The 24,738-nt window shown below is 40.7% G+C and overlaps 1 protein-coding gene across 7 annotated transcripts in view; it reads left to right on the forward strand.

Annotated features, from left to right (window-relative positions):
• The window catches only part of MACIR (macrophage immunometabolism regulator), a 63,408-nt gene that overhangs the window by 23,897 nt on the left and 14,773 nt on the right, over nt 1–24,738 (forward strand). Inside the window, exon 1 of one of the 7 annotated variants that reach the window (XM_066381952.1) lies at nt 22,523–22,852. The exons of 2 other annotated variants lie outside the window; for them this stretch is intronic. The gene's annotated coding sequence lies outside the window, so the exon portion shown is untranslated. Of the gene's footprint in view, nt 1–22,522; nt 22,853–22,977; nt 23,122–23,688; nt 23,923–24,738 lie in introns of those variants that run through there. 4 more of the 7 variants (XM_066381951.1, XM_066381956.1, XM_066381953.1 and 1 more) reach the window with 4 other exon arrangements.

Consider the following 24,738-nt stretch of genomic DNA (forward strand, 5'->3'; position numbering starts at 1 on the left):
CCAGGGCCAAACATTTTCTATTAATAACCTAATGGTAACTGCCCACAAAAAAAGCCACTACTGAAACACACAGCTTAAAAAAAGAAGGAACAAGAAAAAAGTATGGAATACCACCAAACAAAAAGAACTTACAGAAACAAAAAAAAAAAAAGAGAGAAGAATCAAAGAAGATACAAGTTACCAGAAAACAAAACATAAAAAGGCTATCGGAAATCCTCAAGTGTCAATAATTACCCTAAATGTAAATGGACTGAACTCACCAATAAAGAGGCACAGAGTAGCAGACTGGATCAAAAACCAAAGCCCAACCATATGCTGCCTTCAAGACACATCTACGCTGCAAGGACAAAAGTAGATTCAAAGTGAAAAGTTGGAAAATGATTCTCTAAGTAAATAATATCTAAACAAAAACAGGTGTAACCATACTCATATCTGACTATGCTAACTTCAAGATAACAAAGGTAACCAGAGACAAAGATGGAAATTTCATAATGATAAAGGGGACACTGTATCAAGAAAACATAACACTCCTTAATATATATGCACTTATCCAAGGAAAACCAAAATATATAAGACATCTACTAACTGATCTAAAAACAGAAGCAGACAAAAACACAATCGTACTTGGAGATTTCAACACACCATTGATGGCTTCAGATAGATCACCCAAACAGAAAATCAATAAAGAAATATCAGCCTCAAATGATACTCTGGACCAAATGGACATAATAAACATTCATAGAACATTTTATCCCAAAATGTCAGATTATACATTCTTCTCCAGTTTGCATGGAACATTCTAAAGAATAGACCATATATTGGGCAACAAAACTGACATCAACAAATTCAGGAAGACCAAAATTATACCACACACGTTTTTTCATCATATGGTTTTTAAAGTTCTATTTATTTATTTATTTATTTATTTATTTATTTATTTATTTATTTATTTATTTATAAAGACACAGAGAGAGAGCCAGAGAGAGGGATAGATAGGGACAGACAGACAGGAATGGAGAGAGATGAGAAGCATCAATCATCAGTTTTATGTTGCGACACCTTAGTTGTTCATTGATTACTTTCTCATATGTGCCTTGATCATGGGGCTACAGCAGACCGAGTAACCCCTTGCTCGAGCCAGCAACCTTGGGTCCAAGCTGGTGAGCTTTGCTCAAACCAGATGAGCCCGCATTCAAGCTGGTGACCTCAGGGTCTCGAACCTGGGTCCTCCGCATCTCAGTCCGACACTCTATCCACTGTGCCACCACCTGGTCAGGCTATGATATGGTTTTGAAATTAAAATTCAACTGTAAAAAGAAAGTAAAGAAACCCACAAAAAATGTGGAAATTAAACAACATACTTATAAAATATATGACTGGGTCAAGGAAGAAATAAAAGCAGAGATAAAAAAATATATACAGACAAATGAAAATGACACACAACATGTCAAAATCATACATTATGATCAAGTGGGATTTATTCTGAGGAGGCAAGGCTGGTACAATATTCGCAAAACAATCAATGTGATTCATCACATTAACAAAAAGAAGGAGAAAAATCACATGATAATATCAATAAATGCAGAAAAAGCATTTGATAAAATCAAGCACCCATTTATGATCAAAATCCTCAGCAAAGTGGAAATACATGATGAAAGCCATCTATGACAAACCCACAGCCAACATCATACCCAATGGGAAAAAATTAAAAGCAGTCCCCTTAAGATCAGGAACAAGGCAAGGTTGCCCCCTTTCACCACTCTTATTCAACATAGTTCTGGAAATCCTATCCACAGCCATCAGACAACAAGAAGAAATAAAAGGCATCCAAATTGGAAAATAAGAAGTAAAACTATCATTATTTGCTGATGATATGATAACTGTACATAGAAAACCCTAAAGACTCAGTCAAAAAACTACTGGAGCTAATAAGTGAATTCAGCAAAGTGGCAGGATATAAAATAATATTCAGAAATCAGAGGCATTTTTATATACCAACAATGAACTGTCTGAAAGAGAAATTAAGAAAACATCCCCTTCACTATTGCAACTAAAAAAATAAAGTACCTAGGAGTAAATTTAACCAAGGAGTTTAAAGACTTTACTCGGAAAATTATAAGATATTGATAAAAGAAATCAAGGAAGATACAAACAAGTGGAAATATATACCATATTCATGGATAGGAAGAATAAACATCATTAAAATGTCTATATTACCCAAAGCAATTTATAAATTCAATGCAATACCAATTAAAATACCAATGACATACTTTAAAGATATAGATAACATATTCCAAAAATTTAAATGAAACCAAAAGAGAACACGAATAGCCTCAGCAATCTTAAAAAGGAAGAACAAAGCGGGAGGTATCACACTTCCCGATATCAAGTTATACTACAAGGCTGTTGTACTTAAAACAGCCTGGTACTATAAGATCTATAAGAACAGGCATATAGAGGCCTGACCTGTGGTGGCGCAGTGGATAAAGCGTCAACCTGGAAACACTGAGGTTTTTGGTTCAAAACACTGGCTTGCCTGGTCAAGGCACATATGGGAGTTGATGCTTCCTGCTTCTCCCCCTTCTCTCTCTCTCTCCCCCCCTCTCTAAAATGAATAAATTAAAAAAAATTAAAAAAAAAAGAACAGGCATATAGATCAATGGAACAGAATAGAGAACCCAGAAATAAACCCACAGCTTTATGAACAACTGATATTTGACAAAGGAGGTAAGAGCATACAATGGAGTAAAGACAGCCTCTTTAATAAATGGTGTTGGGAAAACTGGACATCTACCTGCAAAAAAAATGAAACTAGACCACCGACTTATACCATTCACAAAAATAAACTCAAAATGGATAAAAGACTTAAATGTAAGCCGTGAAACCATAAGCATCTTAGAAGAAAACATAGGCAGTAAGCTCTCTGACATCTCTTGCAGCAATATATTTGCTGATTTATCTCCACGGGCAAGTGAAAAAGAAGACAGGATGAACAAATGGGACTATATCAAACTAAAAAGGTTTTGCACAGTTAAAGACAATAAGAACTGAATAAAAAGACAAACTACACAATGGGAGAACATATTCGACAATACATCTAATAAGGGGTTAACAACCAAAATTTATAAAGAACTTGTAAAACTCAACACCAGGAAGACAAACAATCCAATCCAAAAATGGGTAAAAGAAATGAATAGACACTTCTCCAAAGAGGACATACAGATGGCCAACAGGCAGATGAAAAAATGTTCAACATCACTAATCATTAGAGAAATGCAAATTAAAACTACAATGAGATATCACCTCATACCATTCAGAATGGTGCTCATTATCAAAACAACACATAATAATAATAAGTGCTGACGAGGATGTGAAGAAAAGGAAACCCTTTTGCATTGCTGGTGGGAATGCAGACTGGTGCAGCCACTGTGGAAAACAGTATGGAGATTCCTCAAAAAATTAAAAATGGAACTGCCTTTTGACCCAGCCATCTCACTTTTAGGAATATATCCTAAGATCACCATATCACTGATTCAAAAGAAGAAATGCACCCCCATGTTTATTGCAGCATTGTTTACAATAGCTAAGATCTGGAAACAGCCCAAGTGTTCATCAGTGGACGAGTGGATTAAAAAGCAGTGGTACATATACACAGTGAAATACTATGGGGCCATGAAAAAGAAGGAAATCTTACCTTTTGTGACAACATGAATGGATCTGGAAACTATTATGTTAAGTGAAATAAGCCAGGCAGAGAAAGGAAAATATCATATGATCTCATTCATTTGTGGAATCCAATGAACAATGTGAACTGAGAAATGGAATAGAGAGAGAGGCGGGATCAAAGGGACCAGAGGGAAAGTGGACAGAGGGGAAGGGGATGAGAGGATGGGATCAGAGAAGGGAAAGAGATTGGTGAAATTATATATATATATAACACAGTGTAACAGAGAGCAGAAAAGTAAATCCTGGAAAGAAGGGAGGAGGTCATTGGGGGGTGGGCTAGGGGGATGTTGAGGGAACACAGGGGTGGGGGGGAATGTATTCGGTGCTACACTTGAATCTATTGAATATGTAAATACAATAAATTTAAATCAATAAAAAAAAGGAGAGATCAAAAGATATATACAGACGAATGAAAATGACAACATGAAATATCAAAATTTCTGTGATGCAGTGAAAGCAGTAATAAGAGGGAAGTTTATATCATGTAGGCAGCATATAGTTGGATTTTCTTTTTTAATCCATTCTGCTACTCTGTGTCTTTTTATTGGTAAGTTTAATCCATTTACATTTAGTGTAATTATTGACACTTGTGGGTTCCCTACTGCCATTTTATAGATTGCTTTCTGTTAGTTTTGTATCTAGTTTGATTCTTCTCTTTTGTTGTTCTATCATTTGTTTCTGTTTGTTTGTGTTCCATACTTCTTTCCTCTGTTGCTACCTTTTTTAAGTCATGTGTTTTTGTGGTGGTTTTTTCTAGGGTGGTTACCATTAAGTAATGAAAAAGGTACCTACCATATTCATTGTAGTACCCTATCTTATAAGTATTTCTGCACTTCATCGTCCTTTGCTACTGTTAATCTCCATTCTCTCCCCCCTTTTTTTCCTTTGTTGTCACAGTTTAAGTTTGGTTTTATTGTGTTCTTGGTGGAGCTGTTACTTATGGTGTTGTTTTCTTTTGTTCTTTGAATCTGGTTGGAAAACCCCCTTTAGTATTTCCTGGAGTGGGGGCTTTCTGTTGATAAATTCTCTCATCTTTTCTGTATTTGTGAATGTTTTTATATCTCCTTCATACTTGAAGGATAGCTTTGATGGGTATAGTATTCTTGGCTGAAAGTTCCTCTCTTTCAGGGCTTTAAATATTGGGGTCCACTCTCTTCTAGCTTGTAGAGTTTCTGCTGAGAAATCTGATGATAATCTAATAGGCCTTCCTTTGTATGTTGTACTCTTCTTTTCCCTGGCTGCCTTGAGAATTTTTTCTTTGTCATTGGTTTGTGTCATTTTTATTATGATGTGCCTTGGAGTGGGTTTTTTGGGGTTAAGAAAACTCGGTGTTCTGTTTGCTTCTTGAATTTGAGGCTTTAGTTCTTTCCACAGGCTTGGGAAGTTCTCGTCTATTATTTGTTTGAGTATATTCTCCATTCCATTTTCTTTCTCTTCTCCCTCTGATATACCTATTATTCTTATGTTATTCTTTCTGATGGAGTCAGATAATTCCTGTAGGGCTTTCTCGTTTTTTATTACTTTTGAGTCTCTTTCTTCTTCTCTCTGTTGTGCCTCAAGTTGTTTGTCTTCTATTTCACTAATCCTATCTTCAATCTGGGCTGTTCTGCTAGCTAAGCTTGTTACCTCGTTTTTCAGCTTGTGAATTGAGTTTTTCATTTCTGTTTGATTTGTTTTTATAGTTTCAATTTCCTTGGTAATATATTCTTTGTGTTCATTGAGTTGTTTTCTGATCTCCCTATATTGCCTTTCTGTGTTTTCTTGTATATCTCTGAGTATTTTTAAGATTTCTATTTTAAATTCTCTGTCATTTAGCTCCAAGGCTTCCAATATGTTAAGTATTTTGTCCATAGATTTTTCCACATCTATTTGTGTTACCTCTCTTTCTTTTGTATCCATAATATTCGATTTCCTCTTTCTTATTGGCATCTGAGGGTGGTCTTGTTGATAGCACTAATTAGAATTAATAAAGAGTAAAAAGTAAAAAAAAAAAAAAAAAAAGGTAAAACACCCCACAAAAAAAAGCAGTAATAATTTATTATTTCCCCCTTTTTTTCTTTCTTCTCTTTCCCTCCTCTCCCCTCCTCAGGGAAATATCGTGCCTATAATGGAGGGCCTGATTTGCGGTGAAGAGTTCAAGGGGCAAAAAAAAAGGGGAGTAGGGACCTACTAAATGCAAAAAAAAAAAAAAAAAAAAAAAAAAAAAGGAAGAAAATCTTAGACAAGCATAAGATGATTTGCTTGTGGGTGATGGTCAACTAAGAGATATAATGAGAGGGATAAGAGGGAACCAGAAAAAAGGACAAAAAAAGGAATAATAAAGAAGAAAAAAATAAAAATAATAAGTAAAAATCTGTTGTATTAAGTGGAGCGAAGACTAAATACAATGGAGACCTTGGGTTGGGAGGACCCAAAATGCCACAAAAATAAACAAACAAGAAAAAAACAAAAACAAAAGCGAAAAAGAAAAATAAAGCCAAAAAAAGCCTTGAGTCCCAAACTAACTAATTTGTTCGTGATTGAGGATTAAATGGGAGGAAAGTAAAACGAGAAAAGAAAAAACGAATAGAAAGGAAAAAATAAGAAAAAGAGAAAAACGAAGGAAGAAATAAAAAAGGAAGAGAAAAAAAAACAAAATAAAGCAAAACAGCAACAACAAAAAAAAAAACAAAAGAGGAGAGAGTGAGAGTTAAGTGTTTTGGAGTATAACCTTAAAAGAGGGTGAGGATGAAGAAGAGAAATAAAATGTAACACTTATGGGTAGTGTAGTTCAAGAAAAGGGAAGCATAAGATGGGCAGAGAATAGAAGGACTGAGGTGGAGGAAATAAAGACAATAAGATAGAAGAAACAAACAACAACAACAACAACAAAAAAAATTAGTGGAACAAGTTGTAAAGTCTGTGGATTTTTCTTGATTTTGAGATGTTAACTTCTTCCTTTTTCTTTTCTCTCCCTCTTCCTGGTCGGTGACTCTGTACCCCAGGCTCTGCCCCTGTGTCACACTTAGGTAGGGATTTGCAGTTGATGGGATTCTATGGCAATGTCATATAATTGGCTTTAGTCTTGCTGGTAGTCAAGGCTTGTTGGCGTTTGCAGGGTCCAACGATGAGAGAGTTTGCTTTCCTGGATTCTCTCTCCTAGTCCCCCCTTCCTGAATTAGCAGCCTGGTGATCCAGCTATAAGGCTGCCACTGCTTCTGCCTGGGGAGTAAGAGGCTCAAAGAGCTGGGAAATCCCCACTCTATCCCCACTCAGTGCAAGGCTTTGGGAAAGGCTCTGGCAGTCAGGGCCTCCAGTGTAATTAGGCGGGGTTGGGAGTCAATTGTTGTCAAGGTGACTGTTCAGCGCCTAGCATTCAGTTGGACCTCTCAACCCAGGCTTTCCACACTTTGTAGCCTGTTTTGGCTGGGAAGAAGAGGCACTAGTCTCTGCTTGCGACCAGTGTAGTATAGATCTTATTATCTGCCAAGTCCTTCTTGTTAGCGTTTATCCCTGAATATGGAGGCTCTATCAATCAGAAGTTGCCCCCGCCCCTTTAGCGAGAGGCACTAAAAAATATCACGCCTCTTGTCTTGGGTCGGTGAACTGAGAGAGATCTTATCAATTAGAACCGAGGGTTCGCAGATTTCACTGGTTAAGTTAATTTCAGTAATTGGGTCGCAGCTGTGCTCCCGAAGGTATTTCAGGCTGCCTGCGCGCGCCCCTCCCCCAACGCTTGATTGTTAGCTTGAATGGCTGGGTGAGGTGCCCCGCCCGCGGAGAGAATCTCCCAAGTAGGGAATACCGCCCTGGGGCCTCTCCCGCTCCCCGTGCGCGGGCCGCTGGGAACGTTAGGGGTGCTCGGTCTGCAACTGGACCGGGCGCGCGCCAGCGGCTTCTCGCCGCTCTGGAGTGTGGGCGGTGCTCGCTCTGCAACCGACCCGGGCGCTGCTCGCGGCGGCTTGCGACTCGCGGCGGCGGCTCGCGGCTCCCCAGTGTGGGCTTACTCACCACCACCACAGGCGCACTTCCTCGCGGCTTGAATGAATGTCCCTGCAGTAGCTTCCTCCACACCCTCGTCTCTCAGATTCAAGTGATAACAGTCCTTTCGCTTTCAGTTTGTGTGGAACCCCGGAATGCTCCAAAGATAAATTTTCCTGTTTCTAGTTGATAAATTTGTTGTGATTTTGGGGAGATCTGTCGGACGCGCTGCTCACGGCACCATTTCCGTGACGTCACCCGAATCTGGAAGTTTATATCATTACAGGCTTATATCAAGAAATAAAAGCCATCCCAAGTAGACAACCTAACATCACACCTTAAGAAACTAGGAAAATAAGAACAAAGGCAACCCCAAGTTAGCAGAAGAAAGGAAATAATAAAAATTAGAGCAGAACTAAATGATATAGAGAACAAAAAAATAACTATAGAAGAAATTAATAAAACAAAGAGCTGGTTTTTTGAAAAGATCAATAAAATCAACAAACCACTGGGTAGAATCACTAAGGAAAAAAGAAGAAAGACTTATATAAACAAAATCCAAAATGAAAGAGGAGAAATTACCACAGACATCATAGATACACAAAAGATCATAGTAGAATATTATGAAAGATTTTATGCAACTAAATTCAACAACCTAGAGGAAATGGATAAATTCCTAGAACTATATAATCTTCCTAGACTAAGTCATGAAGAAATGGAAAACCTAAACAGACCTATAAGCAGGGAGGAAATAGAAACAACTATCAAAAACTTCCCCCAAAATAAAAGCCCAGAACCAGATGGCTACACTAGTGAATTCTATCAAACATTTGAAGATAATTTGGCTATTGAAGCAATATGGAAATACCAAGACAGCAAAGAAATGTCACTTGTATATTTGTAAGTTTGATTTGAAGAACACTATTTTAGTGTGATGGAACTACTGTTCTGTTGATGCCCTCTCAAGTAAGATGAATGCACGTGTAGCTATGACACATTACTGGTGTTCATTTGCTGGTTTAATAGGAACTCACCTGTTAAAACAGGCTCGGATTGATTTGTTGTCTTACTCGGTTAGGTGGCCATGTAGCTGACAGTGCTCTGACATTGGAAGTTTGCCTGTAATGCAAGAAAGTACCTGTGATAAGGAGAGAAGACTGGACTCTCTCTTTCTGAGGTTTGCCAAGGAGAAGATTCATTTCACATTTATTCCCGTGCCCTCAGTTTGGAAAGTGCTTTGCCACACTGCATTTCATCCACTGCTCCCAGCTCCACCACAGGCAACTACCTTTTAGAAGTCACAACTGTTCTGCATGCTAAGGTACAGTGCTGGCCTGCATGTTTCTGTGATGTGGAAATGCCACATTTTCTTTTGCTACTGTGTGGTCTAAGCCCCCAGAGAACCAGCAGTCAAATCACCCAGCAGGTTGTATGGGTGAAACAGTTTTCCCTGAAGAACTATAAGTAATTTAAGAAAATTAACTTCAACAGAGAAAAAATGTTTTAATATTATATACCCCAAATGTATCTGTTCCTAGTCCAAGGTAACACCCTCAAAAGTGGTCATTTAAGTGCACACATTGTTTCTGTCTTACTCTCCTGCCTTCTTTTTCCTTGCCTCCAATGTTCACCCCTCCATTTTTAGTAAAATGCTATCTATTGCTGGCTCCCACAGGGACTTGTCTTGCCCTAGTTTCCATCCTCCTCCTTCAAAGAGTTCAATCTGGAAAATGAAATCGTCTTCAACCACAGATTTTCAATGCAATATTCAATCATGAGCATCAGCCGACTGCAGCAGAAAGTCCAGGTGGGTTTTGGCACTCTTAAAATCAAGTATCCTTAAGATTTAAGGTAAAGCTATGCCTTTTTATCCTTCCAAGTGGTAACTGATGAATAACACACACATACACACACACACACACACACACACACACACACACACACACACACACACACGTCACGGATAAACAACAAATCTCAGAGCAAAAGCATTGTGGGAAAAAACAGCTGTGTTAGGCTTGCTTGCAGGCTTACTGGCTGCAAGCACTTTGCATGATTGGTGCATGGGTGCATGGCAGTGCCATGTGTATGCGGTCTGTGTAGGGCTGCGGGTGCTTTGGCCTGGGTGGCGATTCTCCCAGATCGCCCTCCGCCACCGTGACGGGTGGTTTTCCCTGCTCCCTTGCCCTTCAATTTGCTTACCTGTCTTTGGGAGCCTCCAATAAACGGGTATGACCCTAAGTTTTCCGGCTCCACAGTTCCTTTACCATCTTGAGCCCGAATCCAGTGGGAACCTACCTGGCCTCAACCACCAGCATTACAAGCATCTAAATTCATGTTGAGAATTAGAAACAGTTTCCTGACTGTAATATATATGGGCTGATGAAATACACTTTACATTGTTATGGAGCCATGTTAGTTCCCTCTAGCTTACTTCAACAGGTACATTACATAGATTCCTCATCCTTCAAGGTCCACTTCTTTGTACATAACAGTCTATCAACAGCTTTGAAATTATACTTTTATTTTTATCTACTGTACTTATTTTTTATTAAGTGAGAGGCAGGGAGGCAGAGAGAAAGACTGCTGCACACTCCCTGACCGAGACCCACCTGGCAAGCCCCCTACGGGGACTCTTCTGACCATCTGGAGCCACTGCTCTGTTGCTTAGCAACCGCTCTACTTCAGCACCTGAGGGGAGGCCATGGTGCCATCCTCAGCACCCAAGGCCAACTTGTTTGAACCATTTGAGCTGTGGCTGTGGGAGGAACAGAGAGAGAGAGAGAGAGAGAGAGAGAGAGAGAGAGAAAAGGGGGAGGTGGAGGGGTTGAGAAGCAGATGGTTGCTTTTCTTGTGTGCCCTGACTGAGAATCAAACCTGAGACTTACACATGCTCGGCTGACACTCTACCACTGAGCCAACTGGCCAGGGCCTTGATTTTTTTTTTAACCAGAGGTTATTTCAACTTCTGACCCAAGTTGGGGAAAGAAGGTTTGGTTTTTCTCTTACAATTAGATAATAGTTATACTGTAGCTCAAACTATTTTGACCAATAGAAGCACAATGATCTAATCAAAATACATTTCAAAATGGCCAGAAGATACTATAATAATTCAAAATGTTACATTTTTGTAACTGTGCTCTAGAAAGGTTACACAGAGTAGGTAATTATAGGAAGCAACTGTCATCCCTAGGAGTGAGATGACCAAGTGAGGAGGGTGGCTGGGATTCTTGCAACCTGGGAATTCAGAGAAGGGGACTTGTTGGTCTTGACTTATACCTTGGAGGTTGGTGGTGCTTGTGGTGGGAAGTGTGCTGGGAAAATTGGAACTGCAACTAACTGCTGCGAGGGGGGAGAGAGCTCCTGCTACAGAGATACTGACAGACACAAAATGCAAACAAGGAAGCAGGGAGTCCTTTCTTCCTGAAATTTTCCAGTTTCGTTCTAGTGCCCCCTACTGGCAGAGGTCACCAAAAAAAAGCAGAAATGTTTACAGTGCCCCAACCTTACAGCATGAATGGTGGGGTTTAGAGTTGAGACTCATATGTCTACCTACTATCATTAAATTGAAAAATAAAGTATAATTTTTAGTACAAATATGTGGAAATGATTTTTCATCAAATAGCCTGAGTTAACAAATAAAGTAAATGAAGAAAAGATTGAAGACCACAGTAGGACAACTCTGAAAGAAAATTTGAGAAGTAAAGCTAGAATTAATGGAATACATCACAACATGTGATTTCTAAAGGTCTGAGATATAGCTAAACAACAGAGGTTTCTGTTTATGATGAGTGAGAAAATGGAAGGTCCAGAGAATTTTTTAATCTAATCAATAAATATTTATCAAGAGCTTGTACCTATCTAGCTGTTTGTCTCAGTGGAAAGAGCATCGGCCTGGTGCATGGATGTCCTGGATTCAAATCCCGATCAGGGCACACAAAAGAAGTGACCATCTGCTTCTTTCCCTCTTCTTTCCCCCTTCTCTTCCTCTTCCCCTCCCACAGCCAGTGGCTTGATGGGTTTGAATGTAGGCCGTGGGAACTGAGGATAGCTTGTTTGGTATGAGTGTGTCAGCCTCAGGTGATAAAAATAGCTCAGTTAATTTGAACATCAGCCCCTGACAGAAATTGCCAGGTGGAACCTGGTTGGGGTGCATGCAGGAGTCTGTCTCACTATTTTCTTTCCTATCACTTAAAAAAAAAATCTTAATATGTGTCCAGAACATTTAAAGTGCTAGGAACTACAGCAGTGAATAAGTGGGATAAAGATCTGTGTCTTCACCAAGCTTACATTTTAGCTGTGGAATCAGATGCCAAACAAGATCCATTAAATTAATGAGTTGAATGCCATAAATACTTACATGACAAACAAAATAAAAAAGGGTATATAAAGAGGTTGGAGGGGGCAGAGAACTAAAGTTTTAAATATTGTACTGACGGGAAATGGTACATTTATAGATACTGTGAAAAAATGTTTATGAAAGAAGAGCCAGCAATGGCCATACATGGAAGCATGAGTATCTACATAAAACAATGTATCTGCTATAATGTAACAGAAAAGGTGACCTTACCTCATGTCTCAAATATTCTAGAGTCTCCCCTTTACAAGAAGAGTATCATCATTGTGTTACATAAAACATGGCTTCCTCAAGGTGAGATTAGGTTGTCCCTGCAACAGATTCCCATAGAACCTATGTTGCAGGAGCCTCTATCATATTGGCTTGAAGGGAAAGTTTAATGTAATCATGAGGCCTCTGACAGACAGGAAAGACATCTAAAGCTCTTGCTAACTTTTAAGTTGCCATAAAGTTAGTGGTACTTTGTTTCCTGCCCTTGTTTTCTGAGATCGGTGTCCATAAAATATTCACACCCTTAGTTATTTTGGTGGATTTATGTTTTTAGCAACTAAATGTTTCCTTCACTAATGTTAGCTCTTAAGCCACTATGACATCTCAGGTACTGGGTATAGGTTATATTAATACTAAGAGCAATCTGGAAAAATAGGTATCATGATTGTTTTGTAATTGAGGAAATGCACAGGGTTAGGTAGGTCAAATAATCTGAGGAAGGTCATATGGTTAGAATCTGGGGCTATATGATTTCAAAGTCTGTGCCATATCTTTTTAATCACATCGTGTCTTATAAAGTAATTCTGTCAGAAGGTAGGAGGATGTCAAGGCTGCTCCAACTGACCCATAAGTGTGTAAATCATTCACAGCAATAGTTACATACAGAGACAGTTTTCTTCCATAAACTGCTCTTTATTCTGGAAAAGAATGAGTATGTAGAAGTGAATCTTCAAAAATAAAGATAAGGATTTGGGCTAAGTGTTTGGGAATAACAGGAAATTATAATACTGCAGTAAGTTAATGATTAGAAAGGTAAAGTTGGCCATGTCAGAAAATGACTGAGAAGAGCCTGACCTGGCAGTGGTACAGTGGATAGATTTTCAGCCTAAGATTCAGAGGACCCAGGTTTGAAACCCCAAGGTTGCCAGCTTAAGTTTGGGCTCACAAGCTTGAGTGTGGAGTTGCCATCTTGAGCATAGGATCATAGACATGACTCCTGGTTGCTGGCTTGAGCCCAAGGTCACTAGCTTGAGCCCAAGGCCACTGGCTTGACCAAGGGGTCACTGGTACATCTGGAGCCCCTGGTCAAGGCACATATGAGAAAGCAATCAATGAACAACTAGGATGCCGCAATGAAGTATTGATGCTTCTCATCTCTCTCCCTTCCTGTCTGTCGTCCCTGTATGTCTCTCTGTCTCTGTCTCTGTGTCTCTCGCTAAAAAAAAAGTTACTGAAAAGAAATTAATAGACTAATGAAGACTGTCAACAATTGGAAAGCATCAAAATTCGATTGATGAATTTAAATATTGATAATTAAAATTTTATTTCTTGACTATGCATTCATTTTGCATAACTCAAAATTCAAAATATACAAAAGAATACCTAGTGAAAGGTCTACCTTGTACCTCTGTTCCTGGCCACCAATTTTCTTCCTAGGGCCAATTAATATTTTCCATTTCTTGGGTATGCTTCTAGATATATGTTCTAAATTATGTAAATGTTGCTTTTAAACTGCTTCAATTTTCAAAAACTTGTTATTTGGAGGTAATTGTATGTTCACATGCAGTTCTAGGAAATCACACAGAGAGATCCCATGTCCATGGGCAATATCACACTCCCATAATTACAGGATCCTTCATGTTGCCTACATGTCCCTTTTACTCTGTTTCCCGCATTGGTAACTTAGAGTGTAGTACTACAGAGTACTATGTGATGGGCATTATCTCACTCACATAATTATAGGATCCTTCATGTTGCCTACATCTACATCCTTTCCACCCCCATTCCCTTATTTGCCATTAATCCATTCTCCATTTCTATAATTTTACCATTTTAAGAATATTCTAGGCCCTGGCCAGTTGGCTCGGCGGTAGAGTGTCAGCCCAGCGTGTGGAAGTCCCGGGTTCGATTCCCAGCCAGGGCACACAGGAGAAGTGCCCATCTGCTTCTCCACCCCTTCCCCTCTCCTTCCCTCTCTGCCTCTCTCTTCCCCTCCGGCAGCTAAGGCTTCATTGGAGCAAAGTTGGCCTGGGCTCTGAGAATGACTTCATGGCCTCCACCTCAGGTGCTAGAATAGCTCCTGCTGCAACGGAGTATCGCCCCCTGGTGGGTATGCCAGGTGGATCCCGGTCGGGCGCATGCGGGAGTCTGTCTGACTGCATCTCTGCTTCTAACTTCAAAAAAATACCAAAAAAAAAAAAAAAAGAATATTCTATAAAGTAATAGAATCATGTAGTTTGTAGCCTTTTGATATTGGCATTTTTTTGTCTCAGCATAATTCTCTGGAGACTTATCCAAGTTGCAGCATGTATCAATAATTTTTTCCTTTATCCTGCTGATAAATATTTCATGAAATGGATGCAACACAGTTTAACCATTCACCCACTGATGGACATCTGGATTGTTTCTTGTTTTTGTTTTTGACAATGGTGAACAAAGCTGAACATAATCATTATGAAAGTTCCCAGCATTCACGTACAGGTGGGTGGGTGAAAATAAGTTTTATTTCTCTGGAAAAGTGTTCAGTAGTATAATTGATCGGTCATATAGAGTTGCATATTTAATTTTTTTTCTACAGTGTTTTTCCAAAATGTTTGTGACTGTGCCATTTTACATTTTTACTAGCAATGTATGAGTGATTCAGTTTCTCCACATTCTCATCAGCATTTGGTGTTCTCATTATTTTTTATTTAGCCAGTGGTATTTCATTATGATTTCACTTTGCATTCTTTTAATGGCTAATGATCTGGATCATCTTTTCATGTGTTAATTTGCCATCCATATATCTCCTTTACTGAAATTTTTCTTCCTATAATTTGCCCATTTTTGAATTAGATGAATAGATTTGTTTACTTTTGAGTTTTAAGACATTTATTATATATTCTAGATACTAGTTTGTTGTTAGCTGTTTGATCTGCAAATATTTTCTCCCAGTCTTCTGCTTGTCTTTTGATTTTATTTTATTGATTTTAAAGAGGAAGGGGAAGTGAGAGAAAGAGGAAGGGAGAGAGACACACACACATAAACATCGATCTCTTCCTGTATGTGCCCTGACTGGGAATCAAACCCATAACCTTTGTATACTGGAGTGATATTCTAACAAACCAAGCTATCCCCTAGGGCAGGGGTCGGGAACCTTTTTAGCTGAGGGAGCCATGAACACCACATATTTTAAAATGTAATTCTGTGAGAGCCATACAACGACCCATGTATGTTACGCAGTATCCAATAAAAATTTGGTGTTGCCTGACCAGGTGGTGGCGCAGTGGATAGAGTGTCAGACTGGGATGAGGAAGACCCAGGTTCAAGACCTCGAGGTCGCCAGCTTGGGCACAGGCTCATCTGGTTTGAGCAAAGCTCACCGGCTTGGACTCAAGGTTGCTGGCTCCAGCAAGGGGTTACTCGGTCTGCTGAAGGCCCATGGTCAAGGCACATATGAGAAAGCAATCAATGAACAACTGAGGTGTTGCAACGAAAAACTGATGATTGATGCTTCTCATCTCTCTTGTTCCTGTCTTTCTGTCCCTATCTATCCCTCTCTCTGACTCTGTCTCTGTAAAAAAAAAAAAAATTTGTGTTGTCCCGTAGGACAGCTGTGATTGGCTCCAGCCACCTGCAACCATGAACATGGGCAGTAAGAAATGAATGGTTTGTAATACATGAGAATGTTTTATATTTTTAACGTTATTATTTTTTTATTAAAGATTTGTCTGTGAGCCAGATGCAGCCATCAAAAGAGCCACATCTGGCTCATGAGCCATAGGTTCCCGACTCCTGCCCTAGGGCATTTTGATCTTAACAGAGTTTTTAGCAGAGGAAATGTTCTTAATTTTAAAGAAGTCCAATTTATCCATTCTTCCTTATATAAATCATGTTTTTCTTGTTGTATCCAAGAAAGTTTACCTTTTCTTTCTTTTTTTTCTTTATTTTTTTAAGTGACTAGTGGGGAGGTAGAGAGAGGTAGAGAGACAGATTCCTGCATGCACCTTACTGGGATTCACCCGGCAAGCCCACTAGGGGGCAATGCTCTGCCCATCTGGAGCTGTTGCTCCGTTGCAACTGGAGCCATTCTAGAGCCTGAGGTAGAGGCCATGGAGCCATCCTCAGCCCCTGGGCCAACTTTGATCCCATGGAGCCTTCACTGCGAGAGGAGAAGAGAGAGATAGGGAGAAGGGAGAGGAGAAGGGTGGAAAAGCAGATGGTGGCTTCTCCTTTATACCCTGACTGGGAATCAAACCCGGGACATCCAAACAATGGGCTGATGCTCTACCCCTGAGCCAACTGGCCAGGGTAGAAGTTTACCTTTTCTAAAAGGTTTTTAGTTTATGTTTTAAACTTAAGTCCATGATTCACTTTTAGTTGTTTGTGTAGAGTGTGAAACTAAGGTGGAGGATCAAAGAAATTTATTTTTGCCTGTATATTTCCAATTGTTCCAGTATTATTGTTGTAAAGGCATCTTCCTTCCATTGAATTGCTTTTGTTTCTGTGTCAAATATCAGTTTGGCATATGTCTGTAAGTCTATTTCTGTGTTCTCTATACTGTTCTACTGGTCTTGTTTATAAGATGCAATTGGATAGACTGATTCCTCACATTTTATTCTTGCTTTAAGTATTGATGAGGTCATATGCATTTTCTACTTTAGTCTATTACTGTGGTGGATAACATTGATTGATTTTTGAATATGAAACCGACCTTGCATCCCTGGAATAAACTAAGTCATAGTGTATATTTCTTTTTATATATGGCTGAAATTTATTTCCTTATATTTTGTTGGGCAGTTTTGCCATCTATATTTACCAAGAGATATTTGCCTGAAGGTTTCTTTTATAATAGTGCCTTTTTCTAGCTTTGTATCAGAGTGACATTAGCTTCATAAAATTAATTAAGAAGTATTCATTCTAGCTCCAGCTTCTGTAAAAGATTGTGCAGAAGTGGTGTTAATTCTCATTCAAATATATGTCAGAGTTCCTCAAGAGTTCCCCTGGCCCAGGTATTGTCTCTGTCTGGGGTAAAGTTTTAAAATTATGAATTAAATTCCCTTGATAGTTATATGGCTGTTTATATTATCTATTTCATGTTGGATGAGTTGTGGTAGTTTGTATTTTTCAAGGAATTGGCAATTTTTATTTGAGCTATAAAACTAATGTGTAGAGTTGTTCATAATAGTTCCTTATTGTCCTTTCTTAAAATGTCTGTAGGGTCTGCAGTGACATCTGTTTTATTCTGATATAGGTCATGAAGGTCTCCTCCGTTTTGTTGTTAGTTTTGTCAATTTTATTGATCCTTTCAAAGAACCAGCTTTCTGTTTCATTTATTTTCTCTATTATTTTTCTATTTCAATTTCATTGATTTCTGCTCTTATCTTTACTATTTCTTCCCTTCTGCTTGCTTTGGATTTATTTTGCTCTCCTTGTTTCAGGTTCTTGAGATAGGAACTTAGGTTATTGATCTGAGATCTTTCTCTTTTCTAATGTACCCATTCAATGGGATAAATTTCCTTCACAGCACTGCTTTACTTGTGTGCCACACATTTTGACATGTTGTATCTTGACCTTTGTTCAGTTAAATGTATATATTTTTTATTTTCCTTGAGACTTCTTCCTTGACTCATGAATTATTTAGAAGTTTGTTGTTTTATTCCAAGTGTTTGGGCATTTTCCTCTTATCTTTCTGTTATTCATTTGTAGTTTGATTCCATTGTAGTTGGAGAAGATACTGTATAATTTCAACTCTTAAATTTGCTGAGATTTGTTTTGTGAACCAGGATATGGTCTATCTTGGTATATATCCCACAAGCATTTCAAATATGGTGCATTCTTCTATTCTTGGAGGAAATATTCCAGAGATGTCAGATATACTGCTCACAAAAATTAGGGGATATTTCAAAATGAATATGAAGCAATAGAATATCCCCTAATTTTTGTGTATATCCTCTTGGTTGATGGTATTGTTGATCCTTGCTGACTTATTATCTAGGTATTCTATCAATTGTTAGTAGAGGGGTGTGGAAATCTTCAACTACAATTGTATATTTGCCCATTTCTCTGTTCAGTTCTATCAGCCTTTATTTTACATATTTTATAACTGCAGTTTTGTGTATATACATTTGTCTTCTGGGCATATGGACCATTTGATCATTATATAACATCCCTTTCTGTTTCTAGTAATTTTCTTTGCTCTGAAATCTAATTTATTTGATATTAATATAGCTACTCTTGCTTTGTTTACAACAGTGTTTGCATGACATATCTTTTTTCCATCCTTTCTCTTTGAACTTACCTATATCATTATATTTGATCTAGGACTCTATATATAAATGACTGACAGAGCTTATCAGGATGGCCCCAGACCATAGAGACATTCTTTAGTGTGGTGGTGGAGCAGGAGAGAGCTGAAGGGAGGAGCTAAGAACCACCCCATCCATGGACCTGTTGTGCACTGCAGCATTTAGCCATAGGTGGCAGCCCTGGGGAAGAACAGAAACCTCTGTCGACAGATGAGTATAAACCAGGGGTCAGGAACCTTTTTGGCTGAGAGAGCCATGAACGCCACATATTTTAAAATGTAATTCTGTGAGAGCCATACAACGACCCGTGTACGTTACGCATTATCCAATAAAAATATGGTGTTCTCCCGGAGGACAGCTGTGATTGGCTCCAGCCACCTGCAACCATGAATATGAGCGGTAGGAAATGAATGGATATACATGAGAATGTTTATATTTTTAACATTATTTTTTTATTAAAGATTTGTCTGCGAGCCAGATGCAGCCATCAAAAGAGCCACAACTGGCTTACGAGCCATAGGTTCCCGACCCCTGATATAAACCAAGACTTCTTCTTACTGCCTGTCTTCACCACCTACTCAGGGCCTGGCATGACATATGCTCTTGGAACTTTGACCCTACCCGAGAGAGTGTGGAAAAATCTTGGAAAGACGGATGTCTTGAAAGTGAAATAAAATGCTGTACTGGTCTGGGGCCAGTCTGCCCTCACATTCACATTCTCTGCCCTTCTTCTACTCGCCTCTATGTTGCAGGCTTGCAGGCTTTCTTCCTGGCTGTTATGGCAGCTGGTGTCCAGGTCTGGCTAACTGGAAGGCGCTGGCAGGATATTGGAGGGCAGGAGGAGAAGAGAGTCTATGGTATGTTTCGCCCTTTTCCGTGCCATAGACAAATCCTTCGGCATTGGCTGTCTCTCCTCTGCCCAGCGGCTCTCACCATGTGGGCCATACTGCCTGACCACGTGGGCCATACTGCCTGACCCCTGGTTTCCAGGAGCCCTGCCTCCTCCCTTTATTTCTCCAGCTATGCTAATTTCTGGACTACCTCACCAGCCCCTTTTTAGCTTCTGAGTTATTTCATTGCCTGTGTTATTAATTCCTTGCATTTAATTTTCTTTGTAAATACTTAGAGTAGTCTCTAATTTCCTGGTTAGTCCCAGCTTGAAACAAGTGGGTTTAGAGAAAAGGTAGAGATGTGGTATCTCTTGCACAACTGGCTTTGTAGTTTCTGTTTTATATTCACTATATTATCAAGTCTACTCAACCTGTTCTTCCTAGCTGACTGTTTGCTAGGTGACACTATTTACACTGATAGACAGAAAATCCGATTAGACATTTCTCCTAAGAGGACATACAAATGGCCAGAAGATATATGAAAAGATACTCGACATTACTAATCATCAAGGAAATGCAAGTCGAAACCACAATGAGATATCACCTCACACATCAGAGTAGCTTTCATCAATAAATCAACAACAAGTGCTGGCGACGAAGTGGAGAAAAGGGAATTCTTGTACATCGTCGGTATTGTAAATTAGTGCAGCCACTATGGAAAACAGTATGACGGTTCCTCAAAAAATTATAAATAGAGATGTCATACAATCCAGAAATTCTACTTCTAGGTATTTACCTAAAGAAAACAAAACCACTGATTTAGAAAGATATATGCACCCCTATGTTCACTGCGGCATTACTAGTAAGTGATGTCCAAGGTGTGTGTGTGTGTATGTGTGTGTGTGTGCGCACGCGCACATGAGTATAAAATGGAATATTTTGCAGCAGTAAAAAACAAAACAGAAACAAACCCATAAATATAGAAAATAAGCTGGTGGTCAGGGTCACTGGCTTGAGCATGGGATCATAGACATGACCCCATGGTCGCTGGCTTGAGCTCAAAGGTCGCTGGCTTGAGCAAGGCATCACTCGCTCTGCTGTAGCCCCCCTCCCTGTCAAGGCACATATGAGAAAGCAATCAATGAACGACTAAGGTGCTGCAACAAAGAGCAGATGCTTCTCATCTCTCTTCTTCCTGTCTGTCTATCCATCTCTCTGTCTCTGACACACACACACACACACACACACACACACACACACACACACACGGCATTAAAAAAATAAAAAGAAAGAAAATAAGCTGGTGATTGCCAAAGAGGAAGAAATGGGGAATGGGAAATTTAAAAAAGTATGATCCTTTCCAAAAAACCATCATTTTAAAATGATTTTGTGGGAAGGATGTCTTGAGACAAAGATGGAAGACAAAAATGGAACTTACACAGGGGCATTGGAGCTGGAGTATCTGACTCCCCTGACTCAGAAGGCCTTTCAGATCACAAGAATTGTTCTGTTTGTTCCTAATTCTTTATAAGCATGCCTTAAAAAAATAGATTGAATAGATCTTCACAGAACATACAAAAGCCCTGGGAAGGGCTTATGCTTGACTCTCGCCACCCATACACACCTCAGACGCAGCCTTTGCAAGCCACAACCTATCTGAATGAAGACAGTACTCATTCAGAGTCATTGTTGGCACAGATATGGAAGGCAGGGCCTGCACATAAAGCTGTTATCAGCCATTAACTGCCTGGTGAATTGGTTTATTAGGTGTTCTTTGTGACACTTCAGGACTGACTGAAGTTGTGCCTGGGTGAGTAGTCAGAGCTAGAATGCATGGAGCACCACCCAGAAGGAGATGCAATTTGGTGACAATGCCCTCTCAAGAGGGCTAACCCTGAGCCTAATAAACTTAAAGGCAAAGCAGAACTTTATTGCTTTTGGCCAAAGAACAATGCCAAACTTTCAGAGCAAAGTGCAAGTACAAGGCAGTCTTCTGAAAAGGTTACAAAATTCCAGACAGGGCAGAATAAAAGTAAATTTCTGAATATAATACATTCAGTGTTTTGGAGATGGTTTTATGAAAATGATCATTAGATTATAATCTGAAATAACTTTCAGTGTGTTCTCCTAAATTATAGATGCAAAACAAAGTCCATTCATTTATTCAACACATATTATGTAGTATCAGGTTCTAGGTTAGAGAAGTTATATACTTATTGATATTGGAAATAAAGTGATTTATGTTTTCTAAAATTATTCTTTAGAGAATATTAATCAAAATTTCCTTCTCCCTCTATATTCCCTTACTTATTTTAGGACACACATAGTACTATAAAATGTCTTCTAGATAAGAAGCCTTCAAGCACCATGTTGTTCAAGTAGGAGTGTTCAGATTTATTTATTTGCATATATATTATCAGGGGCATATATAGATTTTGGAACATGTTTGAATCAAGATTTGTCTAAATTTGTATTAATTTACACCAAATTTATGCCTTTTATTTTAGATAAATCATTTTATTAAAAAATAAAAAAGAACAACAAAGTCTCTTGGATTGAGAATGGTACATAAATTAGCAACATAACCAATTCTAAGGTTCCACTGCCTAGGTGTGTGACCTCAAGGAAGTTACTTCAGTTTTCTCTGTCTTTAAAATATGAATCAAAATTGGTCACTAACTTATAGAATCGTTGTGAGTTGTAAATTTGAAACCACAAGTAATAACTTCTGGCACACAGTGAGAGCTATATAGACATTAGTAAATATTCTTATTGCCGAGTTTATTTACTGGTTTGGCAGAGGAGATGTAAAGGAACTGGTAATAGAAAATCTGGATCAGAGAAAATAGTTTCTTATAAGAATGGAAAAAATCAAGTCTGAAGATTCAAGAATAGCTAATCCACTCGGTATCACTTTGAATTCCCTCCCCTTTCCCTACATATTTAGCACTTTCCTAAAATTGATTTTATAATTTGTAATTTCATGGGTCTCTAGTCTTCTCCACTTCTGCTCAGTGCTGAATTCTTTAAGTAGAAACCCATAAATGACAATCACCACACGACTTATCTGGGGAAAGCTGAGTGGTGCTGGGTCGGTGAGTTGATGAGTTGGTATGGCCATGCTCCGCAGTTGGATCGCCAGGTCTGGGCTGGGTAGGGGGTGTGACGACTCCGCCCCTCGAGCCAACTTCACCAGGCCTCCCGGGTGCCTGGGCCCGGCGCTGGAGGCGGGCTCGGCGCTGACGGGCTGAGCCTCTGCAGCCCGCGGGAGGAGGGCGGGAAGCGGGCGGAGGGGGAGAAGGAGGCGGGGACTGCGCCGGGCGGTAGCTGGCGCTGAGCGCTGTGGGAGAGGAGAGGGTACCCGGCTGGCTCCGCTGGCGGCCTCCGCCCGGATCTCGGCACCGTAGTCCTGCGCTTCTCCCGCCCTTGTCTCGGGCTCCGCGGCCCCGGGCACGGCGGGGCGGCGAAGCTGTGACCCCTCGGTAGGTTGCACGGGGACAGCGGTTCCGTCTGCAACCTTTTGTGCTGCAGAAAAGGTGGTGACGGGTGGGGTGGTGGTGGGGGGTGCCCCAGTAACCGATCCTCGGTGTCAGCCCCAGTCGCGGCGCCGCCCCTTCCTCCCAGCCTCGTGCCGCGGCCGGGCGCGCGGAGCCCGCGCCGTGCTGGTGCACCGCGGCCGGGCGGGCCTCCGGGATGGGCGGCCGCAGCGAGCCCTCGGCGGGCCGCTGCCTGGAGCCGTGGCTGGGGTCTGGTGAGCTGGGTGGGGTCCTGGCCGGGAGCGTGCGGGAGGGCAGCCCGCGGTGCCCCGCACAGGGGTGGGGCCGGAGACGCCGAGTGTGCGGCGGGCGTGAGTGCGGGGGCGTGCGCCCCGTGTGCGCGCGGCGTGCTCGCCGGAGCTCCGGGGACTCGGCGACCTGCCGTCTCCCGGGGTGCGGCGGCGCGGAAGTCGGGGCGCTCTGGCGCGCACGCTCGCCGTTTGACCGCCGTCCCCGCTCCGCAGGGGCAGCAAGCCTGGGGCCCCATTGAAAAGTAGCTCTTTCCCGGGCCTGCTGCTCGGTGGCCGCGTGCCCGGCCGCCCGCCCGGTGCGACTGCCCGGGCCAGATAGTCCCTGTGGGCGAGCCCTGCGGTCTTATCTCGCCGGCCCCTCGCGCGCAGCAATCTGGGCGGGGGGCGGCTGCCGCGGTCCGCGGGGGCGGCGGGGCGGGGTACCGGCCTGGGCCGGCGGCGCGCGTGGGGTTTGGCGTCGGTGCTGGCCTGAAGCGAAAGCGGCAGATGTCGCTGGGCATCGTCGCCCTCGCCCCACCTGTCGCGGTGGACCTCGGGGCGGGTGGGAAGCGGGGGAAAGGGATTTCCAGGCGAACGACAGTCAGACCTTGAGCAGGCGGCCCCATTGTGAAGCTGCCAAACTCTCTCTAGTGGTGGAATCTGCAAATTTCTGTCAGAAAGATGAGAACACTAAGGAAATGATGGCCCCGTCCTTTTCCCCTTGCAAGTGTTTGAGGTCCTTAGGATCTTCCTGCTTCTTTCCCCACGCCAGTTGGCCCCCAGTGGGTTAGTAATTTGTGTCGAGTCAAGATGCTGAGTGTGTATATGTATGGCGCTGGTGCACTGGCAAAACGGGCTGGGAAGTTTTTAGTCGTTTGAGGAATTGGAAGAATGGAGGCAGAAGCATTTCATAGCGTGCTTGTTACTCCTAGCTGAAGGAACAATTCTTGCACAATATTTTTGATGTTAGTAGACTCTTCATTTTATTTTATTTTCTCAGATGAGTTACACAACAATTTAGAGTTGTTACTTGGTTTGATTTTAAGGCTGTGTAGAGCATGTTAGACACTAGAGAGATAGAAATGACCTCTTCCTAAAGTTTATTTGTCCAGTTATGTTAAAATACAGTACTGGTTATTATTGCAGAAGCTTTTGGTACTTTAATTCAGGACCATGATTTATGCTTACATAATTATGTTTAATGAGTGTTTCACAGATTTCTTAGAGTTTATGTACCTGTGTATGCATTATAAACTTAATAAAATGACCAAAATGAAATGTAAGGCAGTAATCTCTTTATTTGACAAGAACTGATGAGTAGAATATGCTTCTGCCAACAGTTTAATTGCAGATGAGCCTGTTTAGTAGCAACAATTATTAGGTATAGGACATTTATTGACTTTACAGATATAGTCAGTTACTTTCTTTTTTCTGTGTAATTGTATATACCTGGAGAGGCATTGTACACATTAACTTTTAAGTATTTTGTGGGAATAACAAAACTGTATATACAGGATTTAAGTTTTCTTTGCTGATTTTTATCCTGGGAAGATGGGTGGTGATCAGGTCTTCTCTTCCAGAGACAACTCAGATTTTGTCACT

The sequence above is a fragment of the Saccopteryx leptura genome, chromosome 4 (assembly GCF_036850995.1).
Source record: "Saccopteryx leptura isolate mSacLep1 chromosome 4, mSacLep1_pri_phased_curated, whole genome shotgun sequence".
Lineage (NCBI taxonomy): Eukaryota > Metazoa > Chordata > Mammalia > Chiroptera > Emballonuridae > Saccopteryx > Saccopteryx leptura.